This window comes from Dipodomys merriami, unplaced genomic scaffold (assembly GCF_024711535.1).
Source record: "Dipodomys merriami isolate MVZ:Mamm:240054 unplaced genomic scaffold, mDipMer1.0.p SCAF_6, whole genome shotgun sequence".
Taxonomy (NCBI): domain Eukaryota; kingdom Metazoa; phylum Chordata; class Mammalia; order Rodentia; family Heteromyidae; genus Dipodomys; species Dipodomys merriami.
Genome location: NW_027206179.1, coordinates 11,108,732 through 11,117,607, shown reverse-complemented (window position 1 = coordinate 11,117,607; position 8,876 = coordinate 11,108,732).

Here is an 8,876-nt window from a genome sequence, read left to right as displayed (position 1 = left end):
GGCAATCAAAATCCAGAGAGTACTAGGCTTCAGCACCAAAGTCATGTTTGGATTCTTTTTTCTTTTCCTTTTTTCTTTTTTGTCATTGTAGGGCTTGAACCCAGGGACTGGGTGCCGTCCCTGAGCTATTCTCTCTATTCTGTTCAAGGCTAGCACTCTACCACTTTGAGCCACAGCTCCTTGTTTTCTGGAGGCTAATTGGTGATGTCTCTTGGGCTTTCCTGACTCGACTGGCTTTGAACTGTGATCCTCAGATCTCAGCCTCCTGAGGAGCCAGGATTAGAGGCAAGAACCACCAACCCCCGGCTTTAAGGGTTTGGATTCTGAAGTCTGGCAACCCAGCCATATACCTTTGGCAGTCAAGGGCCTGGGACTCCCAATACTAAGAAGAGCAGATCTTCTCATCATCTCCATCCAAGTACAGCAAATTGACCAAGGCTAGATCATCAATAATAAAAACATAAGTATAGTGTCCACATCCATATGCCTGAATCATGCCTATAATTCTAGCTACTCAGGAGGCTGAGACCTGAGGATCATGGTTCAAAGCTAGTTCAGGCAGGAAAGCCCATGAGACTCTTATCTCCAATTAACTACCAAAAAACTGGAAGTGATGCTATGGCTCAAAGTGGTAGAGTGCTAGCCTTGAGCACAAAACCTTAGGGACAGTGCCCAGGCCCTGTGTTCAAGCCCTATGCCCAACAATAACAAAGAGTGTGATGTCTAAGCTGAAATACTGATGTAAGTACAATCTGATCAGTACAGTAACATTCAGTAATGCCATTCATTGGGGGTTTTTTTGCCAGTCTTGGGGCTTGAACTCAGAACCTGAGCATTGTCCCTGAGCTTCTTTTGCTCAAAGCTAGCACTCTATCATTGAGCCACAGTGCACTTATGGTTTTTTCTGTGTATGTGGTGCTGAGGAATCGAACCCAGGGCTTCATGCATGCTAGGCAAGCACTCTACCACTAAGCCACATCCCTAGTCCTCACTAATTTTTATGTGTATATTGTGGTTTGTATGAAATTTTATCATGTGTGGTATCATGTCTGAGGGAGTTTTATTTATTTATTTTTGTCAGTCGTGGGCTTGAACTCTGGGCCTGGGTGCTATCCCTGAGCTCTTCACCTCAAGGAGAGCACTCTACCTCTTGAGCCACAGTGCCACTTCAAGTTTTCTGGTGATTAATTGGAGCTAAGAGTCTCATGCACTTTCCTGCCTGGCCTGGCTTTGAACCATGATCCGCAGATCAGATCTCAGCTTCTTGAGTAGCTAGGATTACAGATGTGAGCTACTGGCACCCGGCGTTTATTTTGTTTGTGGGTTGAGTTAGGATCCGTATATATTTGACTGGTCTAACACTCATAATCCTCCTATCTAAGCCTTCCAGGTGCTGGGATCACATGCATTTGTAACTGTGCCCTGTTATGGGATTTTTTTTTAAATTGGTTGTGAGGCTTGAACTCGGCCTGACCGCTGTCCCTGAGCTCTTCAGCTCAAGGCAAGCATTCTATCACTAGAGCCACAGCACTACTTCCAGTTTTCTGGTGGTTTATTGGAGAAAGAGTCTCATGGACTTTCCTGCCCAGGCTGACTTTGAACCATGTTCCTCAGATCTCAGACTTCTGAGAAGCTAGAATAACAGGTGTGAGCCACTCGCACCTGACAGATTATTTAATAAGATATTGAATAAAATATTATTGAATAAAAAATTATTGAATAAAGCATTAGTGGCTTGTGCCTGTAATCCTAGCTACCCAAGAGGCTAAATTCTGAGGATCTTTCGAAGCCAGCCTGGGCAGGAAAGTCTGTGAGACTCTTTTATCTCCAATTAACCAACTGAAAACTGTTAGTAAACACTGTTGCTCAAAGTGGTAGAGCACTAGCCTTGAGCAAAAGAGCTCAGGGACAGCACGTAGGCCCTGAGTTCAAGCCTCATGACTGACCAAAAAAAAGGGGGGGGGCGGGTGCCAGTGGCTGATCAAAAGTAAAAGTGGGGACTGGCTCCAGTGGCCCCTGCCTGTAATCCTAGCTGCTCCTGAGGCTGAGATCTGAGGATCACAGTTCAGAGATAGCCCAGGCAGGAAAGTCCATTAGACTCGTCTGCAATAAACTACTAGAAAACCAGAAGTGGCGCTGTTGCTCAAGAGGTAGAGAGCTCCTCTTGAGCTGAAGAGCTCAGGAAAGTACCCAGGCCCAGAGTTCAAGCCCCATGACCTACAAAAAAAAAAAAAAAAAAAAGTTCCTGGATACTAGTGGTTCCTACCTATAACCTATAACCTTAGCTAATCAGGAGATCTGAGCTCTGAGGATTGCATTCAAAACCAACCCATGTAGGAAAGTCCAGGAGATTCTTACCTCCAATTATCCACCAATAAACTGGGAAGTGGAACTGTGGCTCAAGTGCTAGAGCACTAGCCTCGAGTAAAACTGCTCAGAGACAACACCCAGGCTCTGATTTCAAGGCCCAGGCCCAACCTAGAAAAAAAGGAAAAAAAGGAGGAGTAAAATAAAAGACACTCATACTACGCAAGTACTCTACCACTGAATTACATCTCTAGACCCATAAAATCGTACTTTTGAAGAATTCTAGTAAATTTCAATATAGAGTTCAACCCTCCAATCAGGCAAACACACATACACACAGAAAACTTCTCTCCCCCCCCCCCAACAAAAAACTAGCTTCTAAACTAAAAATGGTTCTAAACACTTCTAGTCCCAGACATTATCACTCAGGAAACTGAAGGACATAGACCAAGAGTTTGAAGCTAGCCTGGATTACATAAACAAGACAAAATAATAACCAGGCACAGATGTTCACATTGGTAATCCAGCTACTTGGGAGACTAAGATTTGAGGGTCTCAGTTTGAAGACAGCCCTGGCAGGAAAGTCCATGAATGTCTTATCTCCAATTAACTCCTAACCCTCCACTCCCCACGTAAACCAACAGTGGAGCTGTGGTTCAAGCCTTGAGTAAAAACATTCAGAAACAGTGCCCAGGCCCTGAGTTGAAGCCTGAAAACCAGCACCCACACACAGACGGATCTAGGAACATGATTCAGTTATAGAGCATTTAAGGCCTTAAGTTCAATCCCGGATCCAAACAAAAAAGAAAAGAAAAGAAATACAAAGCAACTAGACAGTGAAGAAAAGGAGCCGGTGGTTCTTTCTTTTTTTTTTTTTTTTTTTTTTTGTCGGCCATGGGGCTTGAACTCTGGGCCTGGGCGCTGTCCCTCAGCTCTTCAGTTCAAGGCGAGCGCTCTACCACTTGAGCTACAGCGCCACTTCCAGTTTTCTGGTGGTTTATTGGAGATAGGAGTCTCACGGTCTCTCCTGCCCGGGCTGGCTTTGAACCGCGATCCTCAGATCTCAGCCTCCTGAGTAGCTAGGATTACAGGCGTGAGCCACCAGCGCCCGGCCTGCCGGTGGTTCTTTCAACTGGTGGAGTATCCATTTAATAGGTGCAAGGACCTGGGATCCATGTACTGCATTGCAAACAAACAAACAAACAAAAAACCCCAGCTGGTGAGACAATTCAGACGACAGACTGCATTTGGTGTAACTTAATCCATAATGGTAGTGGTGACACCTGCCTTGGGAATGTAGTCCACAGCTTTAGGAGCCAGCTGTAGATGCCTAATCTCAGGAGAATGAATTACACTTAAGTCTTTTGACAAACTTCATAATAAAAGGCTGAGCAACTTACAAACAGTAATATGTCACCCCAGCCTTTCCACTGCAGGCATTTCCATAACAGAACTTCCCATTTTAAGTTGCACGCAAGGCCTGTCCTGTGGAACAAAAACTACATTTCCCAGAATCCTCATGAAGGAAGACTATACTTCCCAGTGCCCCTTGAATGAAAACTACATCTCCCAGAATGCTTTGCATCTCAAGCACACATTCTGTCCGATGGTGAAAGTGACACATAGGTGGCCCCCCTTTCACTCTGTTCCTTTTTTCCTTTTTCTTACTGGCCAGGGTGAAAATCTGATGTGTGTTCTCTTTGTCCATGAGGACCAGGATAATGTTTTAAAAAAACAAAAGGGTAAGTCAGGCTCTCCTGGCTCACGCCTATAATCCTAGCTATTCAGGAGGCTGAGATCTGAGGATCCTGGTTTGAAGTCAGTCTGGGCAGAATAGTCCATGAGATTCTTATCTAATTATCCACAGGAAAAGCCAGAAGTGGTGATGTGACTCAAGTGATAGGGCACTACCCTTGAAGACGCTCAGGGATAGTTCCCAGGTCAAGTTGGAGCCCTAGGACTGGCAGAAAAAGACAAAAAAGAAAAGGGTAAAAGGATCATGGACACCTTACATTTTTTTGGGGGGCAAGTCAGATCAGTACCTCAGCTAGGACATTTGTAAACTTACTTAATAATTTTGCATGGGCTGGGAATGTGGCTTAGTGGTAGAGTGCTTGCCTAGCATGCATGAAGCCCTGAGTTCGATTCTTCAGTACCACATACACAGAAAAAGCCAAAAGTGGTGCTGTGGCTCAAGTGGTAGAGTGCTAGCCTTGAGCAAAAGTAGCTCAGGGACAGTGCCCAGGCCCTGAGTTCCAGACCCAGGATTGGTAAAAAAACAAAACAAAATAACAAAAATAATTTTGCAACAAGGCCTGTCTACATAGCAAAGTGTAGCTTAAGAGCTCAAAATCTTGCCTCAGCCTTCTTGATGGCTGGGATTATAGACATTACCATGCCTTCTTTCATATGGGACTATTCCTTGAGACAGCTATTATTCTGGTTATCTATTGCTATTGTAAGGTAATTCAGTTGGCAAGAAACACGGAAGCCACCTTTTACCACTGAGCCACCTTCCCAGCCCGGAAGCCACCTTTTGAGAGGTCTGATTGGGAGTCTTTATTGGAAAGCTGGCATCTGCAGGTGGACTCCTGTCTCAAATCCCTACATCCTGGAACAGAGCCCAAACCAAACATTTAAAGACAAAAACCACATGCTTGGGGTAGAGAACAAGCCTTAACAAAAGCAGACTTTATCAGGAAGTCGCTCAGGTACAAGCTCAAGGGTCAGCTAAGCCTTCCCTATGGGGTATCCCCCCCAAACTTTCCCTATACAGACACTCAGAGGCAAGCAAATCAGACCACTTAGGGGAATCCAAAGGCCAGCATTCTAGCAAAGCTTTCCTGAGCCTATGACGTCTGCATTTCTCAGAAGCAGAACTCTGGCTGGGAAGGTGGCTTAGTGGTAGAGTGCTTGCCTAGCATGCATGAAGCCCTGGGTTCGATTCTTCAGTACCACATACACAGAAAAAGCAAAAAATGGTACTGTGGCTCAAGTGGTAGAGGGCTAGCCTTAAGCACAAAGAAGCTCAGGGACAGTGCCCAAAAGTCAAGCCCAGGACTGGCAGGGGAAAAAAAAAAAAAAAGCTGGGCACTGGTGGCTCACACCTGTAAACCTAGCTACTCAGGAGGCTGAGATCTGAGGATCAAGGTTCAAAGCCAGCCTGGGCAGAAAACCTATGAGACTCTTATCTCCAATTAGCCACCAGAAAACCAGAAGTGATGCTGTGGCTCAAGTGGTAGAGCACTTGCCTTGAGCTGAAGAACTGAGAGACAGTGCTCATGCCCAGAGTTCAAGCCCCACGACTGACGAAGAAGGAGGAGGAGGAGACGGAGGAGGAGGAGGAGAACAAGGGGAGGGGAGGCAGATGAGGGAAGGAGGAGGGGGAGGGCTCCCTTAGCTCACCTGGCACTGCAATTCAATGAATGGCCTGTCTCACCTCTAGGCTTTTCAGGGCTGGGTGGAAAGCTCTTATCACCCAGCAGGGCACCAAGATGTCCGTGAATAGTTACTTAGACCTTGTCTCCCTACTTCATTGCTTCCTGAAAAACATCTGGTGGAAACATTGAGTTATTCTGCTCCTGGATATATATCCCAGAAAATGAAAACGTGGACCTACCCACATTCCAATGACCCAAGCACATTCCTACATGTCTACCAACGGAGGACACAACTTCATTCATCCCTAGTCTGAAGTACCAGGCAGGCAGGAATGGGACAACAGTGTGACCGCATGCATTCCTGAAGGGACTCTGAGGCCGCCGCGTTCAGTGAGAGACGTGGACACAGAAGGGCCCATGGTGTGTGGCTCCTCGGGTGGGAAATGTCTAATACAAGGCCAACCTGAGACCGGAAGTCAACTTGTGGTTGTCAGGAAGCAGGGTGAATGGCTGTGGAGTTTCATTTTTAGGGTCCTGAAAAATAGGTGGGGTGTAGAGGTGAGTTTTATGGCACTCTAAATGAGTGTGAGCAAAGGAGGCATGAACTTTACAGAAGCTTGCAGCTGATGGGTGTGTGTGTTATCTTGTGCAGCCAGGCTGGGGAAGGGTCATCACAACCAGCAACAGGTAGCAAACAGCCAGGCGCCGGTGGCTCATGCCAGTAATCCCAGCTACTCAAGAGGCTGAGATCTGAGGTTCGAGGTTGGAAGCCAGCCTGGGCAGGAAAGTCCGTGAGACTCTTTTTTTTTTTTTTTTTTTTTGTCGGTCGTGGGGCTTGAACTCTGGGCCTGAGCGCTGTCCCTCAGCTCTTCAGCTCAAGGCGAGCGCTCTACCACTTGAGCTACAGCGCCACTTCCGGTTTTCTGGTGGTTTATTGGAGATAGGAGTCTCACGGTCTCTCCTGCCCGGGCTGGCTTTGAACCGCGATCCTCAGATCTCAGCCTCCTGAGTAGCTAGGATTACAGGCGTGAGCCACCAGCGCCCGGCTAGTCTGTGAGACTCTTATCTCCAATGAACCACCAGAAAACTGGAAGTGGCTCTGTAGCTCAAGTAGTAGAGTGCTGGCCTTGAGATTTGAAGCCAACTTGGGCAGGAAAGTGCAATGGAGTCTTATCTCCAAAAAGCTGGAAGTGGAAGTGGAGCTGTGGCTCAAGTGGTAAAGCCCTCCAGCCATGAGTAAAAAAAGCTAAGTCCAGATTCTGAGTTCAAGCACCAGTATCAAGGGCTTGTGCACACACATTTATACACACAAGGTAGGAAAGACAGCCGGGCGCTGGTGGCTCACGCCTGTAATCCTAGCTACTCAGGAGGCTGAGATCTGAGGATCGCGGTTCAAAGCCAGCCCGGGCAGGAAAGACCGCGAGACTCCTATCTCCAATAAACCACCAGAAAACCGGAAGTGGCGCTGTAGCTCAAGTGGTAGAGCGCTCGCCTTGAGCTGAAGAGCTGAGGGACAGCGCCCAGGCCCAGAGTTCAAGTCCCACGACCGACAAAAAAAAAAAAAAAAAAAAAAAGGTAGGAAAGACAATCTGGGACACAGTTCACTGGTCTAGGGCTTGCTTAATGTCCAAAAAGCTGTAGTCTCCATCCCCAGCAATGGAGGAAAAACAGATGAAGCATCCATATCACCCAATGTATTGGAACCTATACTGAGATTTTGTTTTTCTTATGAAACTTTTTTTTTCTTTTCTTTTCTTTTTTCTTTTTTTGCTCAGTGGGCCACTCTTCAGCCCTTTTTGCTCTGGTGTGTGTGTGTGTGTGTGTGTGTGTGTGTGTGTGTGTGTGTGTGTGTGTGTGTGTGTGTGTGTGTGTGTGTGTGTGTGTGTACCAATACTGGGATTTGAACACTTCTTCTGAGCCTAATTACTGTCTCAGTTTTATTGTACTCTACCACTTGAGCCATACCTCTACTTCTGGCTTTTTGCTAGTTAATTGGAGATAAGAGTCTCACAGACTTTCCTGCCCAGGTTGGCTTTGAAATGTGGTCCTCAGATCTCAGCCCCCTGAGTAACTGGGATTACTGGTGTTAGCCACAGATCCCAGACTTCTCTTTCTTTTCAGTTGTGGGGCTTGAACTCTGGGCTTGGGCGCTGTCCCTACGCTCTTCAGCTCAAGGTAAATGCTCTATCACTTGAGCCACAGCACCACTCTGGCTTTTTCTGCTTATGTGATGCTAGGAATCCAACCCAGGGCCTTATGCATGCAAGGCAAGCGCTCTACCACTGAGCCACCTTCCCAGCCCAGACTTCTCTCTTTATAGATGTCTGCTACCTAGCCAGGTGCTTGTGGCTCACACCTGTAATCCCACTAAGCCACATTCCAAGCCCGAGACAATTTTTTTTTGATGAACATCATTTTGGTCATCTAAGTTAAGCACAGCTTTTAACATCTAATACATGGAAATCTTTGGGAAACATGACCCTGTCTACCACAGCTGGAAATGAAAGTAAAGACAGATCAAGAGCTGGGAGCGTGGCTTAGTGGTAGAGTGCTTGCCTAGCATGCATGAAGCCCTGGATTTGATTCCTTTATACTACATAAACAGAAACAATTTGATTGAGTGCTAGCCTTGAGCAAAAGAAGCTCAGGGATAGCCCCCAAGCCCTGAGTTCGAGCCCCAGGACTGGCAAATCAAGAAAAAAGACAGGGGCTGGGAAGGTGGCTCAGTGGTAGAGCGCTTGCCTTGCATGCCTGAGGCCCTGGGTTCGATTCCTCAGCACCACATAAGAAAAAAGCCGGAAGTGGCGCTGTGGCTCAAGTGGTAGAGCGCTAGCCTTGAGCTGAAGAGCTGAGGGACAGCGCCCAGGCCCAGAGTTCAGGCCCCACGACCAGACCAAAAAAAGAAAAAAGACAGATCAAATAGATTGTGCAAGTGCCCTGGGGCCAGCTGTGTTTAAGTTCAAAAGAGAAACTAAATACAACAGATAGACAACCACAGAGGAAGCAGCCAGGCCTGATGACTGAAGGCCTTATGGGAATTTATAAAGGTTAGTTTAGTTTTTTTTTTGTGTGTGTGCCAGTTAGCCACACAGCCGGCTGCAAATGTAAGATGCATTCCACACTGCCTCACACAGAGGCTCACTGTGACCTCCGTATAACAAGGAGGTATTTCCTGTGTGTGCCTGTCCT